This window comes from Pristiophorus japonicus, chromosome 2 (genome assembly GCF_044704955.1).
Source record: "Pristiophorus japonicus isolate sPriJap1 chromosome 2, sPriJap1.hap1, whole genome shotgun sequence".
Taxonomy (NCBI): Eukaryota; Metazoa; Chordata; class Chondrichthyes; family Pristiophoridae; genus Pristiophorus; species Pristiophorus japonicus.
In genome coordinates, this window is record NC_091978.1 from 32,216,235 (window position 1) to 32,231,269 (window position 15,035).

The 15,035-nt window shown below is 46.9% G+C and overlaps 1 long non-coding RNA gene across 1 annotated transcript in view; it reads right to left on the minus strand.

Annotated features, from left to right (window-relative positions):
• Nucleotides 1-15,035, minus strand: part of LOC139229831 (uncharacterized) — a 47,045-nt gene that overhangs the window by 20,626 nt on the left and 11,384 nt on the right. The window contains exon 2 of the long non-coding RNA XR_011587819.1: nt 10,579-10,711. This is a non-coding gene — a long non-coding RNA (uncharacterized lncRNA). The remainder of the gene's footprint in view (nt 1-10,578; nt 10,712-15,035) is intronic.

A 15,035-nucleotide genomic window follows, 5' to 3' on the forward strand; every position in this document is an offset into this window, starting at 1 on the left:
AAGTTGCCCAACAATCCCCCCTGATATTCTACGGTATCCTAACAAAAACCCTAGAATATTATCCCTGCCTGTGTTATTCAACACCACCCACAGCCTTCTCGCAGATACTATTCCCCTTTTGCCCAGAAGTACCAGGGGACACCTGATCCCCTTGGACCATTTGCTCACATCGTGCCTGTAACTTTCAATCTGTTCCCAATCCAAATCTTTCAAAAAGAAGTTAATCAACACAATATGAAGAGTTGGCTCCACTTATATACTACTCTGTGCAAAAGGGGAGAAAAACAATTCAGCTAATCTCTCCCTTCAACACATCTTTACTGGAAATCTGTAAGGGAAACCTATCTCTCGAACGTTGTAAAAAGAAATAATGCCTGCTCTTAACTTGCTCTTTCGGACTGCAGGGCTGATTCTCCATGTTCGCATCATGGAACCCCCGCTGCTGAGTGTGCATGTCAGGAAATCGAGTGCGTGTTCCCCGATGTTTTCTGTCCATTACTGGGGCAGAATATCGATACGTGCAGCTGGTGGGGGGGAATTGAGCCTCAGCGCACAAAGCGTGCATTCGAAAAATCGGCCCTTTGGTCGTCCTTCCCGAGCACTTGTGATCAAAATGGTGGTTACCAAAGGAGATCCAAATGGACAGTTTCTACCCTTTTAAATAATACAATTCAACCATGTGCCCCCTTGATAAAGGAGCGCAACCACTCGAACTTGCAAACTAACCAAAAACCTTTCGGAAAACCTAATAAATCAAATCAAAACTTGGTTTCCGGGGGGTGATGATGCACTGCAATCCCTCCGATCATGGAAGGCGGCGAGCGTACCGGTGGACACCGCGTGCTCCATCTCCAGCGACACCCGGGCACGAACATAGCTGCGGAAGAGAGGCAGGCAGTCGGGTTGAGTGACCCCCTCGACCGCCCGCCACCTTGGCCAGGATGAACGGTTTCTACTGGAAAAGTCAAGTCAAACAATTATCTGAACAATGACAGCAATTGTCTGAACGACATCCTTCATTTCCATCTCTCTCTTTATTCATTGCAACTGTAGAACTCACGAGCACGACATTATTGAACGGTGTTGCACAAATTAATTACTCTCTGTGAAGGATTCACACAACGATGCTTGCATTTTTCAGACAAACTTCGTAAAGTGTTGGGCACACCTTATCACTTCTCAACTTGTCTAAAGGAGTTATTCTTTTTTTTAGTAGAATCAGTAAAATGCATTATTTTCTGTTCTTCGAAAATAGCATGTTATGCTGGGGTAACAATATTCCTTCCAAGAAACGGCACTGTCCGATGCACTGTGCAAATTCTCAGAAACCTGCTTTGAGAAAGAAAGACTGTACTATTGCTGATTATTGGCAATTTACAGAAAGTACACTCCATTCTGCTTTCAGCAGATTGAGGAAAATCAAAATAATTTGAGTTCCACAAAAAGTTTATTACATAAAGATGTTCTGTTGTTATAACGACCTGTTATTCACCCAACTGAAGGAGTCAATTTACAGACAATTGAGTGTGCTCTTGTGGCATTACCTCCATGACCTGCTTTATGAAATCCTACTTAAGCATCGAAGGCAGTAATGCTTCTCGCAAAGTCATGTAACCCAGAAATGTAGGAACAATGAAACATAGAAACATAGAAAATAGGTGCAGGAGTAGGCCATTCGGCCCTTCGAGCCTGCACCACCATTCAATAAGATCATGGCTGATCATTCCCTCAGTACCCCTTTCCTGTTTTCTCTCCATACCCCTTGATCCCTTTAGCCGTAAGGGCCATATCTAATTCCCTCTTGAATATATCCAATGAACTGGCATCAACAACTCTCTGCGGCAGGGAATTCCACAGGTTAACAACTCTCTGAGTGAAGAAGTTTCTCCTCATCACAGTTCTAAATGGCCTACCCCTTATCCTAAGACTGTGTCCCCTGGTTCTGGACTTCCCCAACATCGGGAACATTCTTCCCGCATCTAACCTGTCCCATCCCGTCAGAATCTTATACGTTTCTATGAGATCTCCTATCATCCTTCTAAACTACAGTGTCTAAAGGCTCAGTTGATCCAGTCTCTCCTCATATGTTCAGTCCAGCCATCCCTGGAATCAGTCTGGTGAACCTTTGCTGCAATCCCTCAATAGCAAGAATGTCCTTCCTCAGATTAGGAGACCAAAACTGAACACAATATTCCAGGTGAGGCCTCACCAAGGCCCTGTACAATTGCAGTAAGACCTCCCTGCTCCTATACTCAAATCGCCTAGCTATGAAGGCCAACATACCATTTGCCTTCTTCACCGCCTGCTGTACCTGCATGCCAACTTTCAATGACTGATGAACCATGACACCCAGGTCTCGTTGCACCTCCCCTTTTCCTAATCTGCCATCATTCAGATAATATTCTGCCTTCGTGTTTTTGGCACCAAAGTGGATAATCTCACATTTATCCACATTATACTGTATCTGCCATGCATTTGCCCACTCACCTAACCTGTCCAAGTCACCCTGCAGCCTCTTAGCATCCCCCTCACAGCTCACACCACCACTTAGTTTAGTGTCATCTGCAAACTTGGAGATATTACACTCAATTCCTTCATCCAAATCATTAATGTATATTGTAAAGAGCTGGTGTCTTAGCACTGAGCCCTGCGGCACTTCACTAGTCACTGCCTCCCATTCCGAAAATAACCCGTTTATCCCGACTCTCTGCTTCCTGTCTGCCAACCAGTTCTCTATCCACGTCAGTACATTACCCCCAATACCATGTGCTTTAATTTTGCACACCAATCTCTTATGTGGGACCTTGTCAAAGGCCTTTTGACAGTCCAAATACACCACATCCACTGGTTCTCCCTTGTCCACTCTACGAGTTACATCCTCAAAAAATTCCAGAAGATTTGTCAAGCATGATTTCCCCTTCATAAATCCATGCCGACTTGGACCGAACCTGTCACTGCTTGCAATGAACGGGAGGAACCGTTGACCTGATGTTACCAGCAAAAGGCAGCTCCTGGAAGGATAAAGTCAGAGAAAGAAAGACTTGCATTTATATAGCACCTTTCACAACCACCGGACGTCTCAAAGCACTTTACAGCCAATGAAGTACTTTTGGAGTGTAGCCATTGTTGTAATCTGGGAAACGCGGCAGCCAATCTGTGCACAGCCAGCTCCAGCAAACATCAATGTTATAATGACTAGATAATCTGTTTTTGTTATGTTGATTGAGGGATAAATATTGTCCAGGACACCGGGGATATCTCCACTGCTCTTCTTCGAAATAATGCCATAGGATCGTTTATGTCCACCTGAGATTGCAAATCTCGGTTTCATGTCTCATCTGAAAGACAACACCTCCAACACTGCACTGGAGTGTCAGCCTAGATTTGTGTGCTCAAGTTCCTGGAGTGGGACTTGAACCCACAGCCTTCTGACTCAAAAAGGGGAAGAACACTGGTGTATCCGAGTTGTGCCCAGATTTTGACATTCCTCCATCCCGCCATCCCAGAATTGGAAAAGCGTGCAAATTGCTTGTGCAACTGCTGAGCTATCATTTGCGCATCTATAGAAAAACACTCTTTATTCTGTAAAAACTCCCTGGAGAAAATACAAAATATTAAAGCAAGCATTTTGAATTCAGTTCATGTTCAAGTGGTATCCGATCTTCTCGGTGACAATACCAATGCAACTGCTACTTAACCCGCATGGAGTATGGCCACAGAAATGAATGTCTACAGGGGTCAGTTGCTGCGATATAATACAAGACCATGTCTGCAGGGTGCAGTGGCTGGCTCGGTTTGTTCACACAACATTAACCCTGCTTCCAAGAGCACTTTAACGTTGAAGTGCCGTGGCTTGAGCTGAAACAAATGAGAGAACATAACATGATGCTGGTAAATTCTGCTGTGATGAATTAATGTTGTAGCAATGTGTCAGCTGTAACTCAGCGGTAGCATTCCCTCTCCTCTGAGTCAGAAGGTGGTGGGTTCACGTCCCACGCCAGGAGACTTGAGCACATAAATCTGGGGTGACGCTCCAGTGCAGTGCTGAGGGAGTGCCGCACTGTCGGAGGTGCCGTCTTTCTGATGAGACGTTAAACAAGATCTTTTACCTCAGGTGGACGTAAGAGATCCCACGGCACTATTTCGAAGAAGAGCAGTTGGAGTTCACCCTAGTGTCGTAGACAATATTTACTCCTCAACCTTCATCATTAAAAAAACTAATTATCTGGTCTTTATCGCATTGGTGTTTATGGGGGCTTGCTGTGCGCAAATTAGCTGCCGTGTTTCCCACATTACTGCAGTGACTACACTTCAAAAAGTGTTTCATTGGCAGTAAAGTGCTTTGGGACGTTCTCGAGGTTGAGAAAGGCGCTATCGAAATGCGAGTCTTTTTTTTAACGTATTGGACAGACTCACCAAAAATGATGGGGTAAAATTCACTTTTGGTGCGGGCACAAAACAGACGGTAGTGGATTAGTCGCCCGTTATACACCTTGGCTGTTTTTTCCTTTAATTGACTTCAACTGAGAGAAAAATTGAGCGGCTGATTCGCGACCACCTACTTTGTGCTTCCAGCAAAGCTCCCACTAGTTATAGTGTGTGTAGTCTATGCACAACAATCATCCCTCAGCATTTTCAATCAATTCATGTACTCTACTAACAACAAAATGTTTGAAATGCAGGTCAGTCAGTAAGAGGCAAGAGGAAGGTAGCTTAATCCAAACTTTTGGGGGGGGGGGGGGTGGGGGTGGTTTCACGCCCTCTGGTGGGCCCATTGGTTACTGCATTGTTTTAAGTAGGGTAAAGAGCACAAAGGAACTTTATTCCAATGGGCTAGCCAGGCCACATGAAGCATCTCTGACAATCTCACATGAAATGTTGATAGCTTTCTCTCTCAGAAGCTGATCAACCTCCACCTTCCATTTTCATTATTCTTTTTCCAGCTCTGTCAGTAAATCTCAATATCTCAGTCCTCAACGTGTTTTGTTCATTTATCTCGTGCTTTGCTTTGCATCAGATATCTTTTTGGTCTGGGTATGTGGGCGACGCTGGTAAGGCCGGACTTCTTCTTCCGTATCGTAGTGGCAAAGCAAATCAAACGTCAATATCCAAGTCAGATATCCGGGCCAAGGCTTCCAGGTGTAACAGCGTGGATACCTTGTAGGCTGCCTGCACACCGCTCACTCTGCTCAATGCTCAATGATGTGCTCCAGGGTCTGATTAGGAGCTCCACAGTTGCATGATGGGGACGCTTTAATCTTCCAACTATGGAGAAGGTGGCTGATGTGTCCTTACTATAAATGCACACGAGGCCCATACTTGAGAGAAGGTCACTCTGTGACCAGTTATCTTTATTACCAAGACCACAAGAGGTTGAAGGTGGGTGGAGCTTCCCCTTTTATACCGGAAAGTCCAGGTTAGGAGTGTCTCCCACAAGTTCGCCCACTGTGGTCTATGTTCTCAAGGTGTACAAATTAGGTCAGCTTATACATGGGTTACAATGATAGTTGAATACATGCCATCACCTCCCCCCCCCAAAGTCTTATTGGGATCACAGGTTGAGTCTCTCTGGTGGTTTACGCTCCCTTGTTGAGTGCCTGAGTTGGAGCTCCGGTTGTTGGGCACTGGCCTGAGTGTCTGCTGTTTGCGGTGCCTCAGGCCTGTCCAGACTGCCCACAGTGACTGGGCTCTCCTCCACTTGGTTCTGGTGTTCGGCCACCTGTGGTGGAGTAAACTCTACTTCGTGTTCTTCCTCTGCTTCTTCTATGGGGTTGCTGAACCTCCTTTTAATTTGATCCACGTGTTTGCGGCAGATTTGTCCATTGGTAAGTTTAACTACCAAAACCCTATTCCCCTCTTTGGCAAGCACAGTGTCTGCAAGCCATTTGGGCCCTGCAGAGTAATTAAGGACAAAACCAAGGTCATTGACATCGATACATCGCGTCCTCGCATTCCTGTCATGGTAGTCACATTGTGACTGACGCCTGCTCTCAACAATTTCTTTCATAGTAGGGTGTATAAGGGATAACCTGGTTTTGAGCATCCTTTTCATTAGCAGCTCTGTGGGTGGAACCCCTGTGAGTAAGTGTGGTCGGGATCTATTGGCCAACAGGAGGTGTGATCAACAGCTTTGTAGGGAACCCCCTTGGATTCTGAGCATCCCCTGTTTGATTATCTGCACTGCTCGTTCCACCTGGCCATTTGGGGCCGGCTTGAACAGTGCCGTTCTGACATGGTTGATTCCATTGTCTGCCATAAAGTCCTGGAATTCAGTGCTTGTGAAGCACGGGCCATTGTCACTGACCAAGACCTCCGGTAGACCATGGGTGGCGAACATTGCCCGTAGACTTTCTACCATGGCAGAGGATGTGCTTGAATTTAAAATGGCACACTCAATCCATTTGGAGTAGGTGTCTACTACAACCAAAAACATTTTTCCCATGAAAGGACCTGCGTAGTCCACATTGATGCGTGACCATGGCTTGGTGGGCCAAGACCAGGGGCTAAGGGGGGCTTCCCTGGGTGCATTGCCCAGCTGAGCACACGTGTTGCACCTGCGAACACAAAGTTCCAGGTCTGCATCTATCCCTGGCCACCAAATGTGTGACCTGGCAATTGCCTTCATCATGACAATGTCCGGGTACTCATTGTGAAGTTCTCTGATAAACACCTCTCTGCCCTTCTGGGGCTGAATACTCGATTTCCCCACAGTAGGCAATCGGTCTGAATCGAGAGTTCATCCTTGAAACGGTTTAAACTCCTCAGGGCATACCCCGTACGAGGCTGCCCAGTCCCCATTCAGGACACATTTCTTAACTAAAGACAGTAGCAGGTCTTTTTGTCCAGACTTTAATCTGACGGGCTGTCACAGGTGAGCCTTCGCTTTCGAAAGCTTCAACAGCCATGACCATCTCAGCATCATGCTCAGTTGCCCCCTCATTGGTGGCTCATGGGAGCCTGCTGAGTGCATCGGCACAGTTTTCAGTGCCCGGTCTGTGTAGTCATAGACGGCTAACGTAAGTGCCCACCTCTGTATGCGGGCCGATGCATTCGCATTTCTGGCCTTGTTGTTGGCCAAAAGGGACGTCAGAGGTTTGTGATCTGTCTCCAGCTCAAATTTCCTGCCAAACAGGTACTGGTGCATTTTTTTTTAACTGCATATACACATGCTAGCGCTTCCTTTTCTTCCATCCCGTAGCCCCTTTCTGCCTGGGACAGACTTCTGGAGGCATAAGCTACTAGCTGTAACTGACCATTGGCATTCACATGCTGCAACACACACCCGACCCCATAGGACGACGCATCACACGTTAAAACAAGTTTCTTACACGAGTCATATAACGTTAACAGTTTGTTGGAGCATAACAAGTTGTGTGCTCTATCAGAAGCCTTTTCCTGGCTGTCTCCCCAGTCCCAATTGCAACCTTTGCGTAGGAGCATGTGTAGCGGCTCTAACAGCATGCTCAATTTGGGAAGAAAGTTTGTAAAATAGTTCAGGAGCCCCAGGAACGAACGCAGCTCCGTTGTGTTACGGGGTCTGGGTGCTCTCTGGATTGCTTCTGTTTTGGACGCAGTAGGTCTGATCCCGTCTGTTGCTACCCTCCTCCCCAGGAATTCTACCTCTGGAGCTAAGAAGACGCACTTCGCCTTTTTCAGTCACAGCCTTACCGGTCTAGTCTGCGTAGCAGCTGCTCCAGGTTGTGGAGATGTTCTTCAGTATCGCAACCCGTGATGAGGATGTCGTCTTGAAAAACCACCATCCTGGGAATCGACTTAAGGAGGCTTTCCATATTTCGCTGAAAGATCGCGACGGCCGAACGAATCCCGAACGGACATCTGTTATACTCAAACAACCCCTTGTGTGTCGTGATGGTGGTCAGCTTCTTCAACTCACTCGCCAGCTCCTGGGTCATGTAAGCTGAGGTCACGTCCAATTTTGAAAAAGGTTTGCCACTGGATAGCATCGCAAGGAGGTCTTCCGCTCTCGGTAGCGGGTACTGGTCTTGGAGTGACACCCGATTGATGGTGGTCTTGTAATCACCACATATCCTGACCGACCCATCCGCCTTGAGCACCGGCACGATCGGGCTCGCCCAGTCACTGAATTCAACTGGCGAGATGATGCCTTCCCTCAGCAGACGGTCCAATTTGCATTCTATCTTTTCCCGCATCACGTACGGCACTGCACTGGCCTTGTGGTGTACTGGCCTGGCATCCGGGTTTATGTGAATCACTACCTTGGTCCCCATGAAAGTGCCGATGCTGGGCTGAAATAATGAGTCAAATTTGTCCAGGACCTGTGAGTATGATACTCGCTCCACAGAAGAAATTGCATTGACATCGCCCCATTTCCAGTTCATGACAGCAAGCCAACTCCTCCCCAGTAGTGCAGGACTGGCTCCTGGGACAACCCAGAGTGGCAACCTGTTCTCCGAATCTTTGTGGGTCACAACTACTGTGGCGCTGCCTAGTACTGGAATGATCTCCTTTGTATATATCTGTAGCAGTGCGTCAATCGGCAACAATTTTGGTCTCCTGGCCTTGGACACCCACAACCTTTCGAACTGTTTGATACTCATCAGGGACTGGCTGGCCCTCGTGTCTAGCTCCATTAATACTGGGATGTCATTGAGGAGCATTTTCATCAATATCGGTGGCGTCCTGGTATATGAACTGTATATGTGCTCCACATAAACTTGCTGAACTTCAGCTTCCAACGATTTCCCCCAGTATTCATTTGGCCTCGTAGGGCTTACATCGGGCCCATCCTCCTCATACATCAACCTGGCTGCAGGCTTCCTGCACATACACGCCAAGTGACCGCTGACGTTGCAGTTTCTGCAAGTATATTGCTGATACCTGCAAGCTCTGGGTGGGTGTTTGCCTCCACACCTCCAGCATGAGCTAGAGGCCCCATTGTTGGAAACAAAAGGTCCATTACCAATCGATCGTCTCTGACTGTCTCTGTAACTGTCCTTAAGCGCACGATTAACAGATGTTGATGGCCCCATTACTGGTCGCATTGTCCATTGCGATGGCATGAATCGCCGTTCAGCTAGCCATTGTCTCTGTTGAATTCCCCTATGGGTTCGACTGCATGCTGGGGCATGTCCGATTGCCCTTGTCTGCCTAGAGAACTGTGTGCCGTGTTAACAATGTTGACTCCCTGGTTGTTTGTCGCACTTGAGCCAAGATTTTTGCCATAAATCATTCTAGTCTCTTCCTCCCCTGAGATAATTGGCTGGGCTATCAGAGCCACCGCTTCCAAGGTCAAGTCTTTGGTCTCAGTCAGTTTCCTGAAAATTCCAGCGTGCCTGATGCGCTCAATAAAAAAGACTCGCAGCATCTCCGCTCTGCATGCACCTGGGAACTTATATAGGCTCACCAGTCGCCGGAGATCTGCCATGAAGTCTGAAACGCTTTGCCCTTCTCGCCGCCGGTTTGAGGTGTTCCGCGATCAGCTTACTGAGCTCTTCGAACATCTTGTCCGCTGGCTTCTCTGGCGCTAGAAGGTCCTTCATCAGGGAGTACGTTCTGGATCCACAAACTGTCAGGAGATGAGCCCTGCGTTTGTCGGCCGAATCCTGTCCCAGCCATTCCTTAGTGACGAAATTTTGCTGTAGTCTCTCAATAAAATCGTCCCAATCATCACCAACACAGTACCTCTCGTCTGTGCTGTTAGTGGCCATGCTCGCGTGGTTTAAATCCCAGTTTCTCATCGCCACTGATATGTCCTTACTATCCAGTATAAATGCACACGAGGCCCATACTTGGGAGAAGGTCACTCTGTGACCAGTTACCTTTATTACCAAGACCACAAGAGGCTGAAGGTGGGTGGAGCTTCCCCTTTTATACCGGAAAGTCCAGGTTAGGAGTGTCTCCCACAAGTTCGCCCACTGTGGTCAGTGTTCTCAAGGTGTACAACTTAGGTCAGCTTATACATGGGTTACACTGATAGTTGAATACATGACAGTGGCAGCATCTACCATGACCGGTTCTGAAGCATTGATGGCTGTCCACTGTTTGCGAGGAAGGTTTTATCCTACAGGTTGTATTGTGGTGTCCTCTATAAGGAATCCATTCCGTATGTCGCAGTTCTTCCAAGCATTTCGTCATCGGTCATCTAGGCTGGGGGGAGAGTGCAACGATGGCCTTTCCTATAACCCTGAGAAGGTGATGGGCCTTCTCTATCAGTGCGCTGGTGGTGGAGAGCGGTGGATATTGAGTGCACCAATCAAACAAATTGCTCTTTCCTGGATGGCGCTGAGCTTTTTGAATGTTGATGCAGTTACCTCCATCTAGCTGAGTGGTGAGTGTTCCACCACACTCTTGAGCTGAGCCTCGGAGATAGTGGATAGACTTTAAAGGATCAGGAGATCACCAAGCACCCAGCCTCTACACTGATCCTGTAACCATGTCGAGTACTGTTAAACATCTACTCGCTGGTGCACCCCCACCAAAGAAAGTAATGATGAAGGACTCAGTGATACTGATGCTAATGAAACACAAGAAGGGATGGCTGGGCTTTCTCTTGTTCAGGACATTCATTACCTGGCACTTATACGGCGTCAATCTTACCTGCCACTTGTTATGCCAGGCCTGGATGTTAGCCAAGTGCTGCTGTAGACTGCCACGGGCTGCTTCATTATCATCGGATTTGTGTATGTATCTGACCACTGTGGAATCATCAGTGGCTAGCCCCACTCTTGACCTGGATGGAAGGGAAGGTCATTGATGAAGCAAATAATTGAATCAAGGGCATTTTCTTTTCATCATTAACATGAGTTATTATTTAAATCGTACAGGTCATCACTGTTGATTCAAATTGAAATATAAAATTGATCAGAGACCTCAAAATGAATTAATTAGCCTAAACATCTACCCTCTACACTGCTGTCGTACCATGGCTGTACTATGCACTGTCGACAGGATGCACTGCACATTGCAAGGCTTCTTTTGCAGCACCTCCTAAAACCGCGACCTCTATCACCTAGATATCTTTATCTTAGGGCAGCAGGAGCATGGGAATACCATCACCTCCAAGTTCCCCTCTGAATCACACACCATCCCGACTAGGGATGAACCAGACTGTTTGCAACCTTGATGTCTTATTGACTGTGAAATGAGCTTGCGACACATATCCGCAGCATAACTAAGACCGCCTATTTTCACCTCCGTAACATCGCCTTTCTCTGCCATTGCCTTAGCTCATCCGTTGCTGAAGCCTTCATCCATGCTTTTGTTACCCCTAGACTTAACTATTCCAATTCACTTCTGGCTGGCCTCCCACATTCTACCCTACGTAAACTAGAGGTGATCCAAAACTCGGCAGCCCATGTCCTAACTTGCACCAAGTCCCGCTCACCCATCACCCCTGTGCTCGTTGACCTACTTTGGCTTCCGGTTAAGCAACTCCTCGATTTCAAAATTGTCATCCTTATTTTAAAATCTCTTCATGGCCTCGCCCCTCCCTATCTCTGTAATCTCCACCAGCCTCACAATCCCCCCTGAGATGTCTTCGCTCCTCTAATTCTGCACTCTTGAGCATCCCTGATTATAATCATGAAGGCAGAATATTATCTGAATGGCGGCAGATTAGGAAAAGGGGAGTTGCAACGAGACCTGGGTGTCATGGTACATCAGTCACTGAAGGTTGGCATGCAGGTACAGCAGGCGGTGAAGAAGAAAATTGCATGTTGGCCTTCATAGCTAGGGGATTTGAGTATAGGAGCAGTGATGTCTTGCTGCAGCTGTACAGGGCATAGGTGAGGCCTCACCTGGAATATTGTGTTCAGTTTTGGTCTCCTAATCTAAGGAAGGACATTCTTGCTATTGAGGGAGTGCAGCGAAGGCTCACCAGATTGATTCCCGGGATGGCAGGACTGACATGTGAGGAGAGATTGGATAGACTAGGCCTGTAGTCACTGGACTTTAGAAGAATGGGAGGGAATTTCATAGAAACAAATAAAATTCTGACGGGATTGGACAGGTTAGATGCAGGAAGAATGTTCCTGATGTTGGGGGAGTCCAGAATCAGTGGTCACAGTCTAAGGATAAGAGGTAAGCCATTTAGGACTGAGATGAGGAGAAACTTCTTCACTCAGAGAGTTGTTAACCTGTGGAATTCTCTTCCGCAGAGAGTTGTTGATGCCAGTTTGTTAGATATATTCAAGAGGGAGTTATATATGGCCCTTACGGCTAAGGGGATCAAGGGGTATGGAGAGAAAGCAGGAAAGGGGTACTGAGGTGAATGATCAGCCATGATCTTATTGAATGGTGGTGCAGGCTCGAAGGGGCGAATGGCCTACTCCTGCACCTATTTTCTATGTTTTCTGTGTTTTCTATGTTAACTATTGGTGGCCGTGTCTTCTGTTGCCTGGGCCCCAAGCTCTGGAACTCCTTAACGAAACCTTTCCGCCTCTCTATCTCTCTTTCCACCCTCAAGACGCTCCTTAAAACATACCTCTTTGACCAAGCTTTTGGTCACCTGCCCTAATTTCTACTTATGCGCTTGGTGTCAACTTTTTCATTCTCATAATACTCCTGTGAAGTGTTTTGGGACGTTTCACTACGTTAAAGGCGCTATATAAATACAAGTTGTTGTTGTTCCTTCATCGTCACTGGTTCCAGACAATAGCTCACTATCACCTTCTTATGGACAACTAGAGACAGGCAATAAATGCTTGTCTTTCCAGCGACGTCAACAGCCCAAGAGTGAGTGAACAAATTAGTCCTACACTCTTTTTTAATTAACTTTATAAATGTGAGCCAATCCCCCCACTTAGAAATCCAGAAATTCTTACTGATTGAGGCAATGTGTGCAGGACACTTCTTCTTGTCAAGCTGTACTTTGTGTTAACTACTTCCTGCAGTAACTTATTTATTTCTCTGTGAATTTATACACTGAGATGTGAAAATAACAGCCATGCTGTGCTCCGGTAGAATAAAGGTGTAATCCCTCATGTATTGACGTTTTACAAATCTCGGGTAATTGCATCTGAGCGGGCATTTTGGCAATCTTGTCGATATGATTGACAAGGGATTATTTTACAAATGGCACTCACTTGGAACGCATTCCAGGAACCTGGACATGTGTTTTGTGATGAAGACAATGTTCGGCAGAACCACACAAGCTGTAAAAATCTATCTACTCCTTAACAGTTCCAGCTATCCTGTGATCAGTTATGCCCTGTTACAGAAGATTCACTCACGCCTGTGCATGGGGCGCTGGAATTGTCATTCAGCAGCGTTATTAGGAGGTTGAGATAAAAAAAAACAGTAAAATGCTGGAAATATTCTGCAGGTCAAGCAGCATCTTTGAAGCGAGAAACAGAGATACCAGCTGGGCTTCTGCCGGCACTCAGAGGGTGGGTTTGGAGGCAGGTCCACTGTCAAAATCTAAAAGATTGACAGAGGAGCGGTAACCCACTCTAAACTCCCCTCCTTGTGCGATTTGCAGACCCGGAACTAAACGGCGTGTCAGGCAATTGAAATATTTAAGCTGTTTAAAGGTGTTTAAGAGCTACTATAATTTAGCAGCTACTAACTATTTTACCAACTTCTTCATGAGGTTCCTGTCACCCAGGGATCACGTTAGGCAAGTATATCGGGTTTTCAGTATCTCTCCATTGCTTTGAATAGGTGACAGCTAGAAAAGTGGTCTAAAAGTCACCATTTCATAGCTGTTCAATTCCCAATGTTAGAAGCTGGAGCCTTCCAGGATTTGAAATACTCTTTTCAGCTTTAGGAACTTTGGAAGTGTTTAGATTAAAAAGTGTCACCTCATTGGAGCAACCTCTCTCACCATTGACAGATCGCTTCTGTCATCTCAACTTTACCTGCCATCTATTGCATCAGCATTGGTGCTCTTGAACAAATCTCACCTTGGTCCTCAGAATCCCAACTCGATCAGCCCCAGCAGCACCAGGCACCCAGTAGCACCAACACCACCAACTGTCTCCGCAATCCCCTGATGCTGCACAGGACACAGGGCATCAGCACCCAACCACATTGCTGCCCGGGAGGCCAGGGATGGCCTCACCTTGGCCAGATTTGCTTCACTTGATGCTGTACACCCTGGCTGCCACATGGTAGGCCAAGTTGGCACCACCCCACACCAGCACCGTAAAGTACCCCTGCAATGTCCAACCCATTGCTTTCACACCCATCACCATTGCGGAGGGTACCCTTATGTCCCACCATTCACTACAACTCACGTATCCACTTCCAAAGGAGCACCTAAATCTGCCCAAGAAGACAAAGTCTTGAATATAAAGATTTCAATGTTTGACAATACTTTAACAGAAACTTGACATGAACATTGGTGAAAAGACCCAAGTGCCTACCCTTGCATGTTATTAGTTGGTATGATTGGACAAGGATGAGGGTGAGTGTGAGGGGTGGCGAATGAGATGGAGATGTGATAATGTAGAGGTAGAGAGAGAGGGCTGGGTGGACGTTCAAGGTAAGTTGGTGTGAGTAAGGATGTGCAGGGGTGGAGTAGGAAAGGCAGGGTGATGGGAATGTGATGAGTGGCACAGCAGGATGAGGTTGAATGTGGCTTTGCAGTAACATTTAATGATCGACTGAGATCATTGAAAGGTTTGTGCCACTGTAGTCAGCTCCTCCTGATGACATCCCTGATTGTGCCCTCCTGTACAAAGTGTAACCAGGCTTCAGTGGTGTCCTGGGGAGGTCTCTTCTGCCCATTGTAAGGGAAGAGAACCTCCCTGTGTGCTGTGACTCCCTTCATATGCTTATGGAGGGAGTCATAGGAGAACCTGGGTGCAGCCGTGCACCTCTGTGCAGTGCTTGTCAGTGTTTGCAGCACCTCAATGCTGTAGAACACTGACAGAAGAACTGTCAAAATAAATGTGGCCATGGTCCCTTTAAGGAAACTGGTTGATGACGCATCATCAAATGACGTCATCAGACCCGCTTCCTTTTAATTGGCCGGGAACCTTGCAGGGCAGGCTTATGGAGCCCAATCAAGGTAAAATCACTTCAACAGAGCGGGATGGAGAAAGGTCATCGAC